This window comes from Triticum dicoccoides, chromosome 2A, assembly GCF_002162155.2.
Source record: "Triticum dicoccoides isolate Atlit2015 ecotype Zavitan chromosome 2A, WEW_v2.0, whole genome shotgun sequence".
Classification (NCBI taxonomy): Eukaryota; Viridiplantae; Streptophyta; class Magnoliopsida; order Poales; family Poaceae; genus Triticum; species Triticum dicoccoides.
In genome coordinates, this window is record NC_041382.1 from 89,269,795 (window position 1) to 89,290,804 (window position 21,010).

A 21,010-nucleotide genomic window follows, 5' to 3' on the forward strand; every position below is an offset into this window, starting at 1 on the left:
GCTTGATCAACAATTCTTTCCTTGAAAACACAACCAGCACAACTATCCAGGTGGTCTCTAGAAGCATCGGTTAGTCCATTATAAAAGATATCAAGTATTTCATTTTTCTTGAGAGGATGATCAGGCAAAGCATTAAGTAATTGGAGAAGCCTCCCCCAAGCTTGTGGGAGACTCTCTTCTTCAACTTGCACAAAATTATATATTTCCCTTAAGGCAGCTTGTTTCTTATGAGCGGGGAAATAGTTAGCAAAGAAGTAATAAATCACATCCTGGGGACTACCCACACAAACAGGATCAAGAGAATTAAACCATGTTTTACCATCACCCTTTAATGAGAACGGAAACAACTTAAGGTTAAAGTAATAGCGAGTTTTCTCATCATTAGTGAACATGGTTGCTATATCATTTAATTTAGTAAGATGTGCCACAACAGTTTCAGATTCATAGCCATAAAAAGGATCAGATTCAACCAAAGTAATTAACTCAGGGTCGATAGAGAAATCATTATCCTTATCTATACCTAATATTAAAAGACTGAGGCTTTCATAGTTCTCCATACATCATCTATTTATATCCGTTAATTTTGCTGACATTGTTCTCCTGCATTTTTTTCTCTCTCACAGATCTTTTTGAGGGTTCTGAACAAGCCTCGATCGATCTCTGAGGGTTTTTTCCAGGGTATACGTGAGAACGATTGATCTCTCAGCTTTTTTCGGGAACGAGGAAATGATTCCATCAATCGGTGCACGAACAATCTCTTTTATTTTGGTAGAACACGAACGATCCCTCTATCGAATCGACTTGACCAATCGGACCAGCCACAAAAGGTCAGCCTACCTAGCACCATTGAACTAGCGTGATGTGATCCCGTAGAATCCAGCTTTATTTTGCAGGGAAGGATCGATCTCTAGATCAGATGGAGAACACTTCTGCAACCCGTCCAATCTTGTTGCAACATCAGTCCAAAACCAATATTTCCAGAGCATCGCTGCCGCCAGCGGATCGAGAGAAGAGGAGGAGGAATAGGACGGGACGTACAAGGCGATGGCGGCCTCGGCTGAAACGCCCGGAGCATGCTCGCTGGCCATGGTTAGGAGATAATTGGAACGTCGTGTATCTCGATAGATCTGTAACCAAGACGGGTGTTCGAGGTCGAAGCGGCTGTGACGTTCGAGGGAATTATGCTGATAGCGACATGATGATGACCTGAACATCATACTATCGCTTGACGTTCTTTTCTGCCCAGCAAGATGTCCCCTGGCGTCGTTGTCTTGGTTGCCGGCGAAGGGGTGCACCAATGAAAGTGTGGAGAGATAGCAGCATCGTGATCCAGTTGGTCTCTGGGCGCTCGATGGCAACACGGGCCCATTGATATGGCAGTGGTACGCACGACCAGGACAGCTAAACATAAAGTCTAGCGAGATTGCCGTGGAAAACCAGGATACGTAAACATGCGAGATTGCCAAGGAAAAATAGTACATGTACGTCTTCAAGGTGACTCCGACGGCGGTGGCGTATTCGTCTGCTTGTAGCCATTGCCTACATGGGAGGGAGCAGTTTCTCCGTGCCTTACTCGGCCACAATGATAACGGGAGCAACCTGGTGGTGGCCATCTCCTCCCCGGTTGGCCATGTTGTGGAGCTTGCTGTGCGTCGCCAGTGCCCATCACGATGACCGGAGATGACAATGAGGAGAAAAGGGTTTGGGGTTTGGTCGTGCATGGTAGGGAAGGAGAAGATGAGGTGGTAATGCACCTGATGCTTGGGGAGGAAAGGAAAAGTTGGCCAACAACGACTCCGGTGTGCGGTAGCGAAGTGGGTTGCAGCAGAGGCAGCGATGTTCGGAGCAGATGGGATTCTTGGCTGGCTGGAGCTGCTCAAGTTTTTCAAAAGAAAAAAAAAGATTTGCTCAAGTTCATGAAAGCGAGGAAGATGCGATCAATCGCCACGGACGCCTTCCTCAAGATGAGCCAAACGACGCCAAGGCGAAGGAGGATCTGGCATTGGATTGCAAGGGATGTGTATGCCTGTCAAGCATTGGCCGTCGGAATTTTCAAAAAAAAAACATTTGCCGTCTGAAACTGGATGCACGCACGCAGCAAAGAAAATAACTGCCCATGTTTGTACCAAATAAACTATATCAGGTTATGTGCTCCAGTTTCGGATCCTCTTCGTGTCCATACTCTCTCTAACATGAGAGATTGGTTGACCCATAAACATATAGATAATTAGCCAAACGTCTTGCATGCATGCGTGTGTTACAAGAGCATAAGGCCAGTATCGACCAACCCGTGTGCCTGTGTGGTGTGATTTTGTATCGGCTGCCGACAAGTTTAGGATGTGTCGTAGTGTACATGCAATACAAGCTAGCTGCTTAAAGAAGGAACTAAGGCACCCATTTGCTTCTTTCATCATCGCTGTTCATTGTCATTGTTGAATGGCAAAACTACGCCAGCTCTCTATCATACCTTACCTTTCCGACTTCCTGGCTTCTACTCCAGTGATGCGCACGAGAGGCCACTAGCACAAACGGACGCGATGGATCTTCTTATCGTCCCATTATGGACTTTCTCCAATGTGACATGTTTTACACATACAACTGTATCTTCCGTTGCAACGCACGGGCAAGTGTGCTAGTCGGATATAAAGATAGGTGAAGTAGCAAAAGCAGGGTCATATTTCATTCTAGCATTCAAAGACTTTTCTTTAAGCTTAGCTAATAATTCCTTAAGATCATATCTATCATTTCAAGATAAGAACTCTCTAGCAGTTTCTTCATCCATAACATAACCCTCAGGAACAACAGGCAATTCATATCTAGGGGGAGAATCTTAATCATCACTTTCATCAATATTATTAGTTTCAATAATTTTATTCTCTCTAGCCCTAGCAAGTTGTTCATCAAGAAATTCACCTAGTGGCACAGTATTATCAAGCATAGAAGTAGTTTCATAATAAGTATCATGCAAAGCAGAAGTGGCATCATCAATAGCATGCAACATATCAGAATGAATAGCAGGTGTAGGTGTAGGTGTAGGTGTCGCAAGTTTACTCAAAACAGAAGGTGAATCAAGTGCAGAGCTAGATGGAAGTTCCTTACCTCCCCTCGTAGTTGAGGGAAAAATCTTGGTTCTTTTATCTTTCAAGTTCTTCATAGTGATCAGCAGATATAAATCCCAAGTGACTCAAAGAATAGATCTATGCTCCCCGGCAACGGCGCCAGAAGATAGTCTTGATAACCCACACGTATAGGGGATTGCAACAGTTTTCGAGGGTAGAGTGTTCAACCCGAATTTATTGATTCGACACAAGGGGAGCCAAAGAATATTCTCAAGTATTAGCAGCTGAGTTGTCAATTCAACCACACCTAGAAAACTTAACATCTGCAGCAAACTATTTAGTAGCAAGGTAATATGGAACTAACGGTAACAGTTGCAAAAGTAACAGTTTTGGTTTTGTAGTGATTGTACCAGTGGCAACGGAAAAGTAAATAAGCGAAGATCAATATGTGAAAAGGTCGTAGGCAATGGATCAGTGATGGATAATTATGTCGGATGCGATTTCTCATGCAACGGTTATAACATAGGGTGACACAGAACTAGCTCCAGTTCATCAATGTAATGTAGGCATGTATTCCGAATATAGTCATACGTGCTGATGGAAAAGAACTTGCATGACATCTTTTGTCCTACCCTCCCATGGAAGCGGGGTCCTATTGGAAACTAAGGGATATTAAGGCCTCCTTTTAATAGAGTACCGGACCAAAGCATTAACACTTAGTGAATACATGAACTCCTCAAACTACGATCATCGCCAGGAGTGGTCCCTATTATAGTCATTTCGGGGTTGCCGGATCATAACACATAGTAGGTGACTATTGACTTGCAAAATAGGATCAAGAACTCACATATATTCATGAAAACATAATAGGTTCAGATCTGAAGTCATGGCACTCGGGCCCTAGTGACAAGCATTAAGCATAGCAAAGTCATAGCAACATCAATCTCAAAACATAATGGATACTAGGGATTAAACCCTAACAAAACTAACTTCATTACATGGAAAATGTCTCCAACCGATCACCGTCCAGCAAGCCTACGATGGAATTATTCACGCACGGTGGTGAGCATCATGAAATTGGTGATGGAGGAAGGTCGATGATGATGATGGCGATGGATTCCCCTCTCCGGAGCCCCGAACGGACTCCAGATCAGCCCTCCCGAGAGAGATTAGGGCTTGGAGAGGGTTCCGTATTGTAAAACACGATGAATCCTTCTCTTTGATTTTTTTCTCCCCGAACGTGAATATATGGAGTTGGAGTTGAGGTCGCTGGAGCACCAGGGGGCCCATGAGGCAGGGGGCACGCCCCCCACCCTTGTGGACAGGGTGTGGGCCCCTTGGCCTTGACTCTTTCACCAATATTTTTTATATATTCCAAAAATATTCTCTATTGATTTTCAGGTCATTCCGAGAACTTTTATTTCTGCACAAAAATAACACCATGGCAATTCTGCTGAAAACATCGTCAGTCCAAGTTAGTTCTATTCAAATCATGCTAGTTAGAGTCCAAAACAAGGGCAAAAGTTTTTGGAAAAGTAGAGACGTTGGAGACATATCAGCCGCGCCCCCTCCCCTAGTCCTATTCAGACTCCCCTTGGGGGGCGCCACCTCCTGGCTGCTGCCCTCTCTCTCCCCTAAGGCCCACTAAGGCCCATTACTTCCCCGGGGGTTCCGCTAATCCCTCCGGCACTCCGGTTTCATCCGAAACTATCCGAAACACTTCCGGTGTCCGAATTACATGGTCCAATATATCAATTTTTATGTCTCGACCATTTCGAGACTTCTCGTCATGTCTGTGATATCATCCGGGACTCCTAACAACCTTTGGCACATCAAATCACATAACTCATAATACAAATCGTCATCGAACGTTAAGTGTGCGTACCCTACGGGTTCGAGAACTATGTAGACATGACCGAGACACATCTCTGGTCAATAACCAATAGCGGAACCCGGATGCTCATATTGGCTCCTACATATTCTACGAAGATCTTTATCGGTCAACCCGCATAACAACATACGTTGTTCCCTTTGTCATCGGTATGTTACTTGCCCGAGATTCGATCGTTGGCATCACCATACCTAGTTCAATCTCGTTACCGGCAAGTCTCTTTACTCGTTCCGTAATGCATCATCCCGCAACTAACTCATTAGTCACATTGCTTGCAAGGCTTATAGTGATGTGCATTACCGAGAGGGCCTAGAGATACCTCTCCGACAATCGGACTGACAAGTCCTAATCTCGATCAATGCCAACTCAACAAACACCATCCGCGACACCTGTAGAGAATCTTTATAATCACCCAGTTACGTTGTGATGTTTGATAGCACACTAAGTGTTCCTCCGGTATTCGGGAGTTGCATAATCTCATAGTCATAGGAACATGTATAAGTCATGAAGAAATCAATAGCAATAAACTAAACGATCATAGTGCTAAGCTAATGGATGGGTCTTGTCCATCACATCATTCTCTAATGGTGTGATCCCGTTCATCAAATGACAACACATGTCTATGGCTAGGAAATTTAACCATCTTTGATTAACGAGCTAGTCTTGTAGAGGCATACTAGGGACACTCTGTTTGACTATGTATTCACACATGTACTAAGTTTCTGGTTAATACAATTCTAGCATGAATAATAAACATTTATCATGGTATAAGTAAATATAAATAACAACTTTATTATTGCCTCCAGGGCATATTTCCTTCAGTCTCCCACTTGCGCTAGAGCCAATAATCTAGATCAGATAGTAATGATTCTAACACCCATGGAGTCTTGGTGTTGAGCATGTTTTGCTCGTGAGAGAGGCTTAGTGAACGGGTCTGCAACATTCAGATCCGTATGTATCTTGCAAATCTCTATGTCTCCCTCCTTGACTTGACCGTGGATGGAATTGAAGCGTCTTTTGATGTGCTTGGTTCTCTTGTGAAATCTAGATTCCTTTGCCAAGGCAATTGCACCAGTATTGTCACAAAAGATTTTCATTGGTCCAGATGCACTAGGTATAACACCTAGATCGGATATGAACTCCTTCATCCAGACTCCGTCATTTGCTGCTTCCGAAGCAGCTAGGTACTCCGCTTCACACGTAGGTCCCGCCACGACGCTCTGTTTAGAATTACACCAACTGACAGCTCCACCATTCAATATAAATATGTATCCGGTTTGTGACTTAGAGTCATCCGGATCAGTGTCAAAGCTTGCGTCGACGTAACCATTTATGACGAGCTCTTTATCACCTCCATAAATGAGAAACATATCCTTAGTCCTTTTTAGGTATTTCAGGATGTTCTTGACCGCTGTTCAGTGGTCCACTCCTGGATTCCTTTGGTACCTCCGTGCTAAATTAATAGCAAGGCACACATTAGGTCTGGTACACAGGATTGCATACATGATAGAACCTATGGCTGAGGCATAGGGAATGACTTTCATTTTCTCTCTATCTTCTGTAGTGGTCGGGCATTGAGTCTGACTCAACTTCACACCTTGTAACATAGGCAAGAACCCTTTCTTTGCTTGATCCATTTTGAACCTTTTCAAAACTTTATCAAGGTATGTGCTTTGTGGAAGTCCAATTAAGCGTCTTGATCTATCTCTATAGATCTTGATGCCCAATATATAAGCAGCTTCAGTGAGGTCTTTCATTGAAAAATTCTTATTCAGGTATCCTTTTATGCTATCCAGAAATTCCGTATCATTTTCGATCAACAATATGTCATCCACATATAATATCAGAAATGCTGCGGAGCTCCCACTCACTTTCTTGTAAATACAGGCTTCTTCGAAATTCTGTATAAACCATATGCTTTGATCACACTATCAAAGCGTATATTCCAACTCTGAGATGGTTGCACCAGTCCATAAATGGATCGCTGGAGCTTGCACACTTTGTTAGAACCTTTTGGATCGACAAAACCTTCTGGTTGCATCATATACTACTCTTATTTAAGATATCCATTAAGGAATGCAGTTTTGACATCCATTTGCTAAATTTCATAATCATAAAACGCGTCAATTTCTAACATGATTCAGACGGACTTAAGCATCACTACGGGTGAGAAGGTCTCATCATAGTCAACTCCTTGAACTTGTCGAAAACCTTTCACAACAAGTCGAGCTTTGTAGACAGTAACATTACCATCAACATCAATCTTCTTCTTGAAGATCCATTTATTCTCTATGGCTTGCCGATCATCGGGCAAGTCAACCAAAGTCCACACTTTGTTCTCATACATGGATCCCATCTCAGATTTCATGGCCTCAAGCCATTTCGCGGAATCTAGGCTTATCATCACTTCCTCATAGTTTGTAGGTTCGTCATGGTCAAGTAACATGACTTGCAGAACAAGATTACCATACCACTCTGGTGCGGATCTTACTCTGGTAGACCTACGAGGTTCGGTAGTAACTTGATCAGAAGTTTCATGATCATCATCATAGCTTCCTCACTAATTGGTGTAGGAATCACGGGGACTGATTTCTGTGATGAACTACTTTCCAATAAGGGAGCAGGTACAATTACCTCATGAAGTTCTACTTTCCTCCCACTCACTTCTTTCGAGAGAAACTCCTTCTCTAGAAATGACCTATTCTTAGCAAAAAATATCTTGCCTTCAGATCTATGATAGGAGGTGTACCCAACCGTTTCCTTCAGGTATCCTATGAAGACACATTTCTCCGATTTGGGTTCGAGCTTATCAAGTTGAAGCTTTTTCACATAAGCATCGCAACCCCAAACTTTAAGAAATGACAACTTGGGTTTCTTGCCAAACCATAGTTCATATGGTGTCCTCTCAACGGATTTAGATGGTGCCCTGTTTAACATGAATGCGGCCATCTCTAAAGCATAACCCCAAAATGATAGTGTTAAATTAGTAAGAGACATCATAGATCGCACCATATCTAATAAAGTGCAGTTACGACGTTCGGACACACCATTACACTGTGGTATTCCGGGTGGCGTGAGTTGCGAAACTATTCCACATTGTTTCAAATGAAGACCAAACTCATAACTCAAATATTCACCTCCACGATTGATAACCCACAAGTATAGGGGCTCGCAACAGTTTTTGAGGGTAGAGTATTCAACCCAAATTTATTGATTCGACACAAGGGGAGCCAAAGAATATTCTCAAGTATTAGCAGTTGAGTTGTCAATTCAACCACACCTGAAAGACTTAATATCTACAACAAAGTATTTAATAGCAAAGTAGTATGGAAGTAACGGTAACGGTGGCAAAAGTAACAGTAGCAGTTTTTGTAGCAATCATAACAGTGGCAACGGAAAAGTAACTAAGCAAAGATCAATATGTGAAAATCTCGTAGGCAATGGATCAATGATGGATAATTATGTCGGATGCGATTCCTCATGCAACAGTTATAACATAGAGTGACACATAACTAGCTCCAGTTCATCAATGTAATGTAGGCATGTATTCCGAATATAGTCATACGTGCTGATGGAAAATAACTTGCATGACATCTTTTGTCCTACCCTCCCGTGGCAGCGGGGTCCTATTGGAAACTAAGGGATATTAAGGCCTCCTTTTAATAGAGTATCGGACCAAAGCATTAACACTTAGTGAATACATGAACTCCTCAAACTACGATCATCGCCAGGAGTGGTCCCTATTATAGTCATTTCGGGGTTGCCGGATCATAACACATAGTAGGTGACTATTGACATGCAAAATAGGATCAAGAACTCACATATATTCATGAAAACATAATAGGTTCAGATTTGAAGTCATGGCACTCGGGCCCTAGTGACAAGCATTAAGCATAGCAAAGTCATAGCAACATCAATCTATCGGTGGGAATGACACCTATGGGATCACTGGGACCCCTTCTACGGTTGGCGGGTGTGGAGTTGTGCAAAGAGCGGGTCTAGTAGCCAGCGCAAGGATCATTTACCCAGGATCGGGCCACAAGGATGTGCAATACCCTAGTCCTGCTTTGGTGTATATTTGAGTGTTCTTGAGCTTCCGAACTAGCTACAGTGCATGCATAGTCCAAAAGATCCGAATCCTTCTCCAGTATGCCTTAGGCCTCCTTTTATAGTCAAAAAGTGGTTGCCACAGTGGCACGCAGGAGGTGGAAAGGTAAACAATGTACAAGCTTATCGCTTGTCATTACGGGACAAGGCACATTATATGCACTTCTTAGGTGTCCCGTTGCTTTATTGGGGACGGTAACAAGGACCGTCCCATCCGTCGCTATTCCACCTTGCTTCGACGCGCGTCCGGGCCAACGAGGCATGCATCGCCACATAAGCTGGCACGCTGCTGAGATGGCGTGGTGGTAGGGTCTTCACGAAGATATGCATGCCACCACGTAGGTGCTTGCTAAGTCGGCTTGGAGGCCGCGCGTCGCCACGCAGGTGCCTGCCCAGCTAGTTGGGCTGGTAGCTGCATGGGAATGGTGGTGGGGCCTTGGCAGACATGGGCCTGGCTGTGGCCCCGCAGGTGTCCTTGGTAAGGGTCTTGTTGGGGCCCCGACAAGGGTCTTGCCGTGGCATCGTGGTTGTCCCCGACAAGGATCTTGCCGGGGGTCTCGTGGATTTCCTCGGCAAGGATCTTGCCGAGGATTGTCGTCTTCTGGTCCTCATACCATCTTGTGTGCTTATGATCTTCACAAAGATCTGTATGCCACCATGGAGGTGCCTCCAAAGCCTTGGTCCCAATGTGGTTGATGGTGTTGGAACCCTTGGGCTCAAGGGTGGCGCGCTCTATTGGCATTGGGCAAGTTGCCCCGGCAAGGCTCTTGCCAGGGCTGCGGAGGCCGCCCCGGCAAGGGCCTTGCCGGGGGAGTCCACCTCGCCCTCTTCTCTTTGTGTCTCTAGTCTTGGCGTTGTTCTAGTTGCCTTGTGCTTTTGCTCCCTCTGCCCCGCTAGGTATGGCCGTAGGCGCGGCTCTAACTGTTCGTGCACAAGTAAAGGGGTACAAAAGAGAGCCCCTACTTTTGCGCACCGACAAGAGCCCCCGGGCCTGGGCCATACATAAGCGCGACGCGTTGTTGGGCTAGGCCCAAAATGGTGCGCGGACATGCGGGGTCGAGTTTTACTGCTGTAACTTTCTCGCCCGTCGCACTTCCCCACAACCCGCATTGAATGCATGACGTGGGGGTCGCACGCGGAATGACCGCATCATGCTTGCGTCATCCGTGGTGAACAGTAAAGAGGTGGCTTGCATGTTCTCTCGAAAAGGCGGAGCCGCCGCTCATTTACTCTCTTCGCCTCGGGACCGTCGTTCCACGTTTCCCATTACGCCTGCTCCTTATGCCACATCCGTCGCATGCACGGCATGGGGTAGGTGACAGACGTATGGAATACGGGAAGACGTGCATGGGTTGATACTCACGTGCCTTCGATTGGGCGGGGAGGGTGGTCCATGGCCTCGCTTGCTGCCACTTTAATGATCCAGATTCGAGCGGGCTCTTCAGGGGCGTAGAGCTAGTCTTTCGGCCTCCCCTCCCCAACAATAAAAAGGGAACTCAGGGGTAGGAGGAAGAGCATCTCCCTGCGTCTCCTCTTCGTCTCCATCCCCACTCACGGTCATGGCGAGGGGGCGTGGCCGCGGCCGTTCTTCTGTGGAGGCGACCAGGTCCTCTTCCCGCCAGAGGGCTGCGGCGATCAAGGAAGAGCCAGATGCCTAGGGTGACGGCCATGCTCGAGGTGGGGCAGCTGGACGGGGCCGCGGCCGGCGAGGCGGTCGAGGCGGAGGCGGCCGTGGAAGGGGGACGCCTACGTCGCCTCCGTCTCCATCGCCATCTCCTCCGCCAACTCCTCCTGCTTCGCCGAGTGGCCACGTCGGGGACTCAGTGCTCGAGTTTATCCCACATCTGCGTGGGCCTCTGGGCCGCCGCCTTCGTCTTCCCCGGGCATTTGCGAGGGTGCTGGAGATCGACCAACCACCGCGGCTGAGGCTTCACATGAAGGGGTGTTGCCATGGCGACATGTGGGTGAACACAGGGTTCCCCGCCCCTGAAGTGATGCTCCTTCGCTGGGGCTGGAAAACCTTTGCATGTGCCCATTGCTTAATGGATGGGCACGTCCTCTGCTTTAAGCTAGCAGGGAGCGATTTGCTCTCCGTCAAGGTCTTCGGGCGCTCGGGACACAGGCTAGGGTGCTATGCGGAGAGCTCGACTGATGGCGAAAGCTCCTCTTCGGGCGAGAGTGACGAGGAGGGCAGCGACAGTGGTGATGAGGGTAGTGGGCGGGAGGATGACGGGTCCGACTAAGCGTCGGACACCGTTCCTGGGTGACTGGCAGCACCATCATCTGCATCGCCAGCTCCTTGAACTTCTCGGGGTTGTCGCCTTGGGCGGCTGGCGTTGGAGGGACGGGGAAGATGAAGAAGGTGGGTGGCGGGCCATCAAGTCGGAGTACGATGGCCTCGACGCCTTCGTCGCGTATTGTCGGACCGCTGCCTCATCTTTCGGCACTTCCTCCGGCACCGTCATCACCGGCCTCCTTCCAGACGATCACTGACATATTCTCTTGGCGTCTTCTGCTGCTCATACCTTGCCTAGGCACTCCTTTTTCCTTTCCGCGATCTTGTTCTATTCTCTAAGGAGAGGGACAATAAAGGGATTACGGGCATCTTATCTCTTTTTAGTTTTTAAGCCTATGGGCCTTTGTAAGATTTAAATCTCGTAACCCCCTTGCTCATGTATGCATTCTGTATGAATTGTACTTGTAAGCAACGTATTAATGAAGAGAAGGGTGTTTCCTGGGTTTTGTTTGGGCATGGGTGAGGGCCACACCAAGGAATGAGTCCTCGTTATCTTAAGATAAACACTGTACCCCGGCAACAGGCCTTGCCGTCTTTCTACTCTATAGCTTGGCTACACTCACGCCCTTGGCGGAGGTAGGGGCTGAGTAGAATTAGGCCCTTAGCTCGTCCCCTTCCCATCGCACTACAACCAAGTAACTGCCCAAACTAAGGTTTTCAGACACGGGACAGAGGGAGCAAGATGGTATGAGCGCGAGCGAAGTCTCATACGTTCAAGTTTCATACGGAGGCATAGAGTGGGGGGGGGGAAGACTTATCTAATGTCGCAGCCCCCGGCAACCTTGGCTTGCCGTGATCGGATCCTTAGGCCTGCAGCCCCCGGCAACCTTGGGTCGTCGGGGTCACGACGTCGGCCCGTTCTCTTTCTTCCAAACAACTCAGCAGAAGTGTCCATGCACCCTACGAACCAAAAAGGATGGGAAGGAACAGAAAGACGCATACTCAACCTCTATGCTAAGGGTTAGTCGCCGCCAAGCACTATCAACCCTAACACAGAGAGAGAGACTCAACCTAGCATGCATGCTAAAACTTAGGGCGCCAGCGCTTCATTTATTTATGCTCAGGGTCTGCGCCTGGCTTTGTACAAATGGTTACATGCCTTGTCGGCAAGGCTTGTACAAAAGGTGGTTTGCCGGGGGCGGCAACTGCGCCTTACGGGTAAAACTTGCAAAGATGTTCGATGTTCCAGGAGTTGCTCACTAGAATACCATCTTCGGTCTCCAGGCGGACTGTGCCGGTCCTAGTGACTCGTATTACCCAATAAGGGCCTTCCCACTTTGGCATAAACTTGTTGGAATTCTTGGCCGACTAAACGTTCCGAAGAACAAGATCGCCTTCCTCAAAGCTTCGGCACGAACCTTGCGGCTATGGTAGCGGCGCAAGGCTTGTTGGTAGCGTGCTGCTCGCACAGCCGCCCGAAGACGATCTTCCTCAAGGAGTGTTGCGTCATCTTGCCGCAACTGCTCTTACTCAAGCTCATCATAAGCAAGCACTCGAGGTGACCCGTGCATGAGTTCCATGGGGAGAACTGTTTCTGCCCCATAAACGAGGGAGAAAGGGGTCTGGCCAGTGGCTCGATTTGGTGTCGTTCTGATTGACCAAAGAACCGTTGGCAATTCATCAATCCAGCGCCGTCCACACTTGCGCAGCCTGTCAAAAGTTCTTGTCCGGAGGCCTCGCAACACTTCAGCATTTGCCGTCTCAGCCTGGCCGTTGCTTCGTGGATGTGCAACAGAAGCAAAACAGACCCTGCTACCGAGGTCCTGGATGTACTGCATGAAGGCGTGGCTCGTCAACTGTGTGCCATTGTAGGTGATGACACTATCTGGCACACCAAAATGGCAGACTAGCCCCTTGAAGAATTTGACGGTTGATTGTGGTGTCACCTTTCTCACTACCTCCACCTCCGGCCACTTTGTGAACTTGTCGATTGCAACGTACAAGTACTCAAAGGCCCTAACAGCGTGGGAAAAGGACCCAGTATATCGAGCCCCCAGACCGAGAATGGCCAGGAAAGAGGGATTGTTTGGAGAGCTTGAGCCGGTTGATGAAGCTTGTTTGAATGGAACTAGCATGCTTCACACTTGGTTACTAGTGATGTTGCATCCTGGAGGGCTGTGGGCCAGAAGAAACCTTGCCAGAATGCCTTGTCGGCAAGGGCCCTCGACCCTCTGTGGGAGCCACATATGCCTCTATGTATCTCTGCTAACAACTCCAGTCCTTCCTCCCGGGGAATGCACTTCAATTTCACACCATTTGGTCTTTTTCTATACAGAACGTCGTTGATGAACCAATACATGGCAGACCGATGGGCTACTTTCTCCGCTTCTTCCTGCTCCTCGGGGAGTTCCCCTGTTTTGACGAACCAGACGATATGCCGTGCCCATGCCGGAGCCTGGGCTCGACGGCAAGGACCAAAGGCATTTCCTCTACCATGGGAGCGGCTGCCTCTACGGTGAGGGCTTGACGCCCTGTCGGAGTCTGTTGCCCCATGGCAGGCTCGGTGTCCACAACAACGTCTTTGCTGGCGGCTCCAGGGAGCTCGGCGGGAAAGTACTTGCCGGGGCCTGATTTCCTTCGCTTGTTCTACCCTGTCGATGGTTCAACGGATGGTTGAGTTAATCGAAGCACAAAAGTATCTGGTTCCACAGGCAATTTGACGGTAGCGTTTCAACAAGTAGTCGGTGATGCCGTTCTCCACTCGGGGAACATGCTCCGCTTGTATATCGTCAAAACGCTCTTATAGCTTCCTCACTTCATCTATGTAGGCCTTCATCAATGGGCTTTGATAATCTTTGTTGATTTGCTTGAGGACAAGCTGTGAATCACCCCTGACGATGATCTTCTTGATCCCGAGGTCTGCCGCGATCCGGAGACCGGCAAGTAACCCCTCGTATTCAGCAGTGTTATTTGTTGACATCTCCCTGGGAAAGTGCATCTTCTCTCGCCATGAAGATCTGGTGGTATCCTGAGTAGGCATCAAGGAATGGTAACAAGTCGCACCCGGCCGTGGAGTCAACAATCTGGTCAATGCGCGACAACGGGAAAGGGTCCTTCAGACAGGCCTTATTGATATATGTGTAATCAATACACAGCCTCCACTTTCCATTTGCCTTGCGCACCACCACCGGATTGGCCAACCATGTCGGATGAAGTACGCCCCTCACCAGGCCTGCCGCTTCTAACTTCCTCATCTCCTTCGTGATGAACTCCTGTCGTTCCAAAGCTTGCTTCCTGACCTTCTGCTTGACGGGTCGCGCATGAGGACAGATAGCAAGATGGTGCTCAATCACCTCCCTGGGAACGCCGGGGATGTCGGATGCTCTCCATGCAAACACATCGACATTCGCCCGCAAGAAGCTGACAAGTGTGCCTTCCTATTTACTGTCAAGGGAGGAGCTTATGGTAAAAGCCCCTCCCATGCCATCCTCCTTGATAGACACCTTCTTAGTCTCTGGTGGTGCAGCTCTAGATTTCTTGCTCTTGCCGGTAGAGCCATCTGGCACATCCTCGACGGGAGCACAACACTCCGAAGAGGTGCGCTTTCCAGAGTGGGTGCGAGAGGTCTTGCCGGTCTTCTTCCCTTCCAGGGCTTCGGCGGCAGAAGAAAGTGCCTTGGCGGCGGTTGCTGCAACTGCCTCCCGGTAGAGTTGGTCAGTGCAGATCAGTGCATCCTTCTTGTCGGAGGGATCAGTGATGATAGTCATTGGCCCAGGCATCTTCAGTGTGTTGTAGGCGTAATGTGAGGCCGCCATGAACTTAGCTATTGCTGGGCGGCCGAGGATCCCGTTGTAGGGCAAGGGGATCTGGGCTACATCGAAAACAATCTTCTCTGTCATGTAGTTTAACTCGCCTCCAAACGTCACGGGCAGCGTGACCTTCCCGTTCGGCTGACTCCTTCCTGGGTTGACCCCTTGAAACATGCCCGTCTCTTCGAGGTCTCCATCAGGAATCTGCAGCCTTTTGATCACAACAGGCGAGATCAAGTTCAGACCGGCCCTGCCGTCAACTAGCATTTTTATCACCTTAAGGTTGTGTATCGTTGGCGAGTCCAACAACGGCGAACACCCGACCGCAGTTGTGCGATCAGGGTGATCCTCGGTGTCAAAAATGATAGGCGTGCCGGACCACTTCAGGGGCCTCCGAGCATCGAATGATGGTTTCGCTGTTGTGATCTCACACGCCCACTGACGGTGTCCTGGACTAGGGGGTACTCACCACGTCGTCTCCCGACCAGCTGGATCGGGCTGAGGACCCCCATGGCGGTTCACTCATGGGCCACTTCGGGCAGCCAATGCCGCAAACAAGGAAGATTCCACAAGACTTGATGATCAAGACAAGGACTCCTCTCCACCAACGTATTTGACTAGGACTCTTGTTATCCTAGGCCTCCGGTACATTATATAAGCCGAGGCCAGGCTTGTCGCTAGATTATGATGACATTATTCATCATACCCTTAGGTTTTATACCACAACTTATGATCTCGAGGTAGATCAACTTTGTACTTGATACTCCATCAATATAAACAAGAGCATGACGTAGGGTTTTACCTCCATCAAGAGGGCCCAAACCTGGGTAAGACATCGTCTCCTTCGTTCCTGTTACCATTGGTCTGAGAATCCACAGCTCCGGACCCCCTACCCCGAGATCTCCCGGTTTTGACACTGACAATGGTGCTTTCATTGAGAGTTCCGCGGTGTGATCGGCAAAAGATCAATGGCTCACCTGCAGATCAACTGCAACGTCGGCGTCTTCGTCGCTGGCTCGACCGATCACCTTGGCTTCACCAAGGACTATGCCCTATATCCAATCATCATGTTTGGACGAGGGCCTTCATCAAACATCAACTCCAATCTCTATCATGATCATGGAGGAACCACCCTTGGAGCTCGGGGGCTCAACGTCAACATTGCCCTTGGACGACCGTGCTGTTCTTCCGGACAGCAAATTTGTATCCGCTGCCACCACCTCCTTGAGCATCGCTTTGACGATCCTTCAGTGGAATTGTGCGGAATTGAGTCTACAACAACCCTGTAAAATTTTGTCGCATTCTGATGGAGCAATCTTCGCCGATCTTCGATATACCGGAGCCCGGTCAAGTCCGGACGGGAATCGGGACGAGTTTAGGGCATGGTCTCCAGAGCCCAGCTCGGAGGTTATTTGTAAGATCCAACCATTCATATGATGCAGAATTTCCGTATCTACCACCTCTTAAAATTTCATCTCGATCCGACCGTTCAAACTCCGGAAACCTTCCGATTAGTGCATCACGTTTCGGATCTGTTTTCTGCACGAATACGAATCCGACCTGAGTTCATCTCTGTTCATGAACGAGATATTGAACAACCTTTTTGGAAGAATCTATTTCTATGGTATTGTGTTTTGTTTCCGAACACATGCTCAAAAATTTTGCTCCTTTTAAGAGGTATTCTTCACCGTCATGCTGATGTCAAACCAGTCGAGAAATATTGCTTCATGGTTGCCGACCTGCACTAGACACGTCGTTGCTTTGTTGAGCCGAGCTCAACTTCTTCGGAACATCATCTCGGCGAGCCGAACAAGAGTTCGGAATCACAAAGGATAAATCATTACCAACATCGCCACCCCATGGATCACACGGAGCGGGCACACTAGCAGCGCCGCATAGTCACTTCATCAAGCCGGCATTGACCGCGTCACAAATTACGACATGTGTCGGCATGGCCGCACTGTTGCTTCTTCAAGCCAATGTCCATCACGCTGAACTGCTTCAACACTTCGGCTGACACGATAGCTGCAACGTCTCCTTACCAACCTGCACCGTCACCTCGGCTGGACCGGGGGCTTCACCATATCTTCATCAAACCTACTCCGGTGACTTTGGCATCACCAGCCGACCTGCTTCGACTCATCAGCTGACATGGAGGCTTCGACACCTCGGCTGGATCGGGGACTTTGCTATTTCTTCATCAACATACTCCGATGATTTCGATGTCACCAGCCGACTAGCTTCGTCACGTTAGCTGGACCAGGGGCTTTAACTTGGCGAGCCAGCCTTTGCCATCATCGCCATGCCGTCGCTTTATCGCCCATCAGGCAATGGGTATGTGGGTCGAGTCCAAATTTTGGGAGTCACCTTTCTTTGGATTGCTACAACAAATAAACCAGGTGCTATTAATCCTAGTAATTTTTTCTTGTTTGGGTTTATTCTTCCCGAGGAATTATTACTCTGGTTTGTTCCATCATCTGTACATAGGTCTATCAAATGGTGGCCGCATTAACGACAGCCGCGTGGTGGTTCGGCTTTGCCACGCCTTTACCGCATCGCACCGACGCCCTACATCGACTGAGGGAGTCCTAGACTAAGGGGTCCTCGAGCGTCCGGCATGTTATCCACGGGCCGGACTAATGGGCTGTGAAGACATGAAGGCTGAAGACTGTACGCGTGTCTGGATTGGACTCTCCTTGGCATGGAAGGCAAGCTTGGTGACCGACTATGAAGATTCCTTCTTATGTAACCGACTCTATGTAAACCCTAGATCCCCCTGGTGTCTATATAAACCGGAGGGGTTAGTCCGGAAAGGATATACTCCTTACCATAGTCATACATGTTAGACTTCTAGGGTTTAGCCATTACGATCTCGTGGTAGATCAACTCTTGTAACACCCATATTCATCAAGATCAATCAAGCAGGACGTAGGGTATTACCTCCATAGAGAGGGTCCGAACCTTGGTAAACATCGTGTCCCCCGTTTCCTGTTACCATCGATCCTAGACGCACCGTTCGGGACCCCCGACCCGAGATCCGCCGGTTTTGACACCGACATTGGTGCTTTCATTGAGAGTTCCACTGTGCCGTCAACGAAAGGTTTGATGGCCCCTTCAATCGTATATAGTGACGCTGTCCAAGGAGAAACCTTCCTCCCCTGACGGATTTTCGTGTTCGGCGGCTTCGTACTGCAGGCCAACTTGCTTGGCCATCTAGAGAAGATCAATAGCTACGCCCCTGGCCACCAGGTCAGATTTGGAAGCTTGGACTACGTCGCGGACATCCGTGGAGACTTGATCTTCAATGGATTTGAGACCGCAGCGATCGCTCCCCCTCGCCCCGATGAACATGACTTAAAACTGTCATCAGATCACATCCAGGAGATGGTCCCTGTCACTGCAACGGCCTTAGAACCGGAGCAGATCATGCCACCCGAGGCCACAGAGTCCACGGCGTTGGAGCCGCACATGGACCGGCACCCTGCAATATTTGCGTCAATGGAACTCCGGACTCGTCTCCGGCTATAAGTCCCGGACCGGGTACGCCTGCGGACACCGAGCTGGATCAGTTATCGATTCTCAAATTTAGCGCCGCAAACATCTTCCAGCACTCACCTTTGGGTGATGTGCTAAACTCTTTAAAGAACTTGTCCTTGGAGAAGGACTCACAGCCGAACTATGTTCGGTTCGAGCCAGAGGTTGATGATGGGAAATTTCGCTTCCCACCTGCCACCCACTTCATAGCCATTGTCGATGACTTAACCGACGTGCTTGATTACGGCTCCGAAGACATCGACGGTATGGACGACGATGCCGACATGGAACAAGGCCAAGACCCACCCTGGACGTTGGACAACCACCTCTTCGTACGATGTGTACATGGTCGACACACCTAAAAAAGCTAGCGACGATGACAAAGGAGATCCAGTTGCGAATAAACCTTCTGAGACACAGTCCAAGCGCCAGTGCCCTAAACACCGCTCTAAGCCTCGTCGCTCAAATGATGGCAACACTGGCACTGGAGAAAATAGTACTCCGGGCGACGACGAAAACAATAAAGACCCTATCGGGGCTGCATCCAAACAGGAGGAACAAGACAACGGGCAAGATAACCCTAATAAACAGGCCATGCCCAATGACCCAAACAATGATAGTTATCGTCCAGTCTCCGAGGATGATGAGAGACTCAGCAATGAGGACTTCATCATGAATGAGGCACCCCTCGAGCAGGAGCGCTGAGGGAGTCCTGGATTAGGGGGTCTCCGGACAGCCGTACTATCTCCATTGGCCGGACTGTTAGACTATGAAGATACAAGATTGAAGACTTCATCTCGTGTCCGGATGGGACTCTACTTGGCATGGAAGCCAAGCTAGGCAATACGTATATGGGTATCTCCTTCTTTGTAACCGACCTTGTGTAACCCTAACCCTCTCCGGTGTCTATATAAACCAAAGGGTTTTAGTCCGTAGGACAACAATCACAACATACAATCATACCATAGGCTAGCTTCTAGGGTTTAGCCTCTCTGATCTCGTGGTAGATCTACTCTTGTACTACCCATATCATCAATATTAATCAAGCAGGACGTAGGGTTTTACCTCCATCTAGAGGGCTCGAACCTGGGTAAAACTTTGTGTCCCCTGCCTCCTGTTACCATCCGGCCTAGACGCACAGTTCGGGACCCCCTACCCAAGATCCACCGATTTTGACACCGACATTGGTGCTTTCATTGAGAGTTCCTCTGTGTCGTCGCCGTTAGGCTTGATGGCTCCTACTATCATCGATAGCGATGCGGTCCAGGGTGATACTTTTCTCCCCGGACAGATCTTCATATTCGGCGGCTTTGCACTGCGGACTAATTCGCTTGGGCATCTGGAGCAGATTGAAAGCTATGCCCCTGGCCATCAGGTCAGATTTGGAGTTTGAACTACACGGCCGACATCCGCGGAGACTTGATCTTCGACGGATTCGAGCCACAGCCGGGCGCGCCCCACTGTCGTGATGGGTATGACCTAGCTCTGCCATCGAACAGTACCCCAGAGGTCGCGCCCGCATCTGCTCCGACCCTTAGCTCAGAGCAAACTGCGCCAATCGAGGACTGGTGGCTAGACACCACCTCAGGGGCTGTAGTCTCGACGGCGATCGAGCCAAATACCAGCATAAACCTCTGCGCAGCCCGTGACTCCAAGGTGCCGGACTCTTTCCCGGACTCCGAACCATCCACGCCCCTGCCAATCATGGAATTCACCACCACAGATATCTTTCAGCACTCGCCCCTCGGCGACATTCTGAATTCACTAAGGACTCTCTCTTTGTCAGGAGAGCCCTGGCCGGATTATGGCCAACAGGATTGGGATGCTGCAGATGGAGAGGAGGAGGATGAAAATTACATGCCCCCTCCGAAGACGAGGCAAGCCTCGGCGACGATGAATTCGCCGTCCCAGAGGATCCCGTCGAACAAGAGCGCTTCAAGCGCCGGCTTATGGCCACGGCAAATACCCTGAAGAAAAAGCAGCAGCAGCTCCAAGCTGATCAAGATCTGCTAGCTGACAAATGGACCGAAGTCCTCGCAACCGAGAACTATAAACTCGAGCACCCCTCCAAGAGTTACCCAAGGCGCATGTTACTACCCCGACTGGAAGAAGAAGCATACGATATGGTTGATTGGCCACCTCGTGGCCGCGATAGAGAGACATTCCAGCCAAAAGCTCTGCCTCCACCCCAACGCCATTCAAATAAAAAGGCATGGGGAGACACGCCAGACCTGCGAGACATATTGGAGGACAGAGCAAAGCATTCAAGATCGATCTACGGATCACGAGGGCACACCACTCTGCGAGACGATAAACATCACGCCGGACACAGTAAAAGCAAATCTGGTCGGGCCGAACACAGCGGGCAAGACCC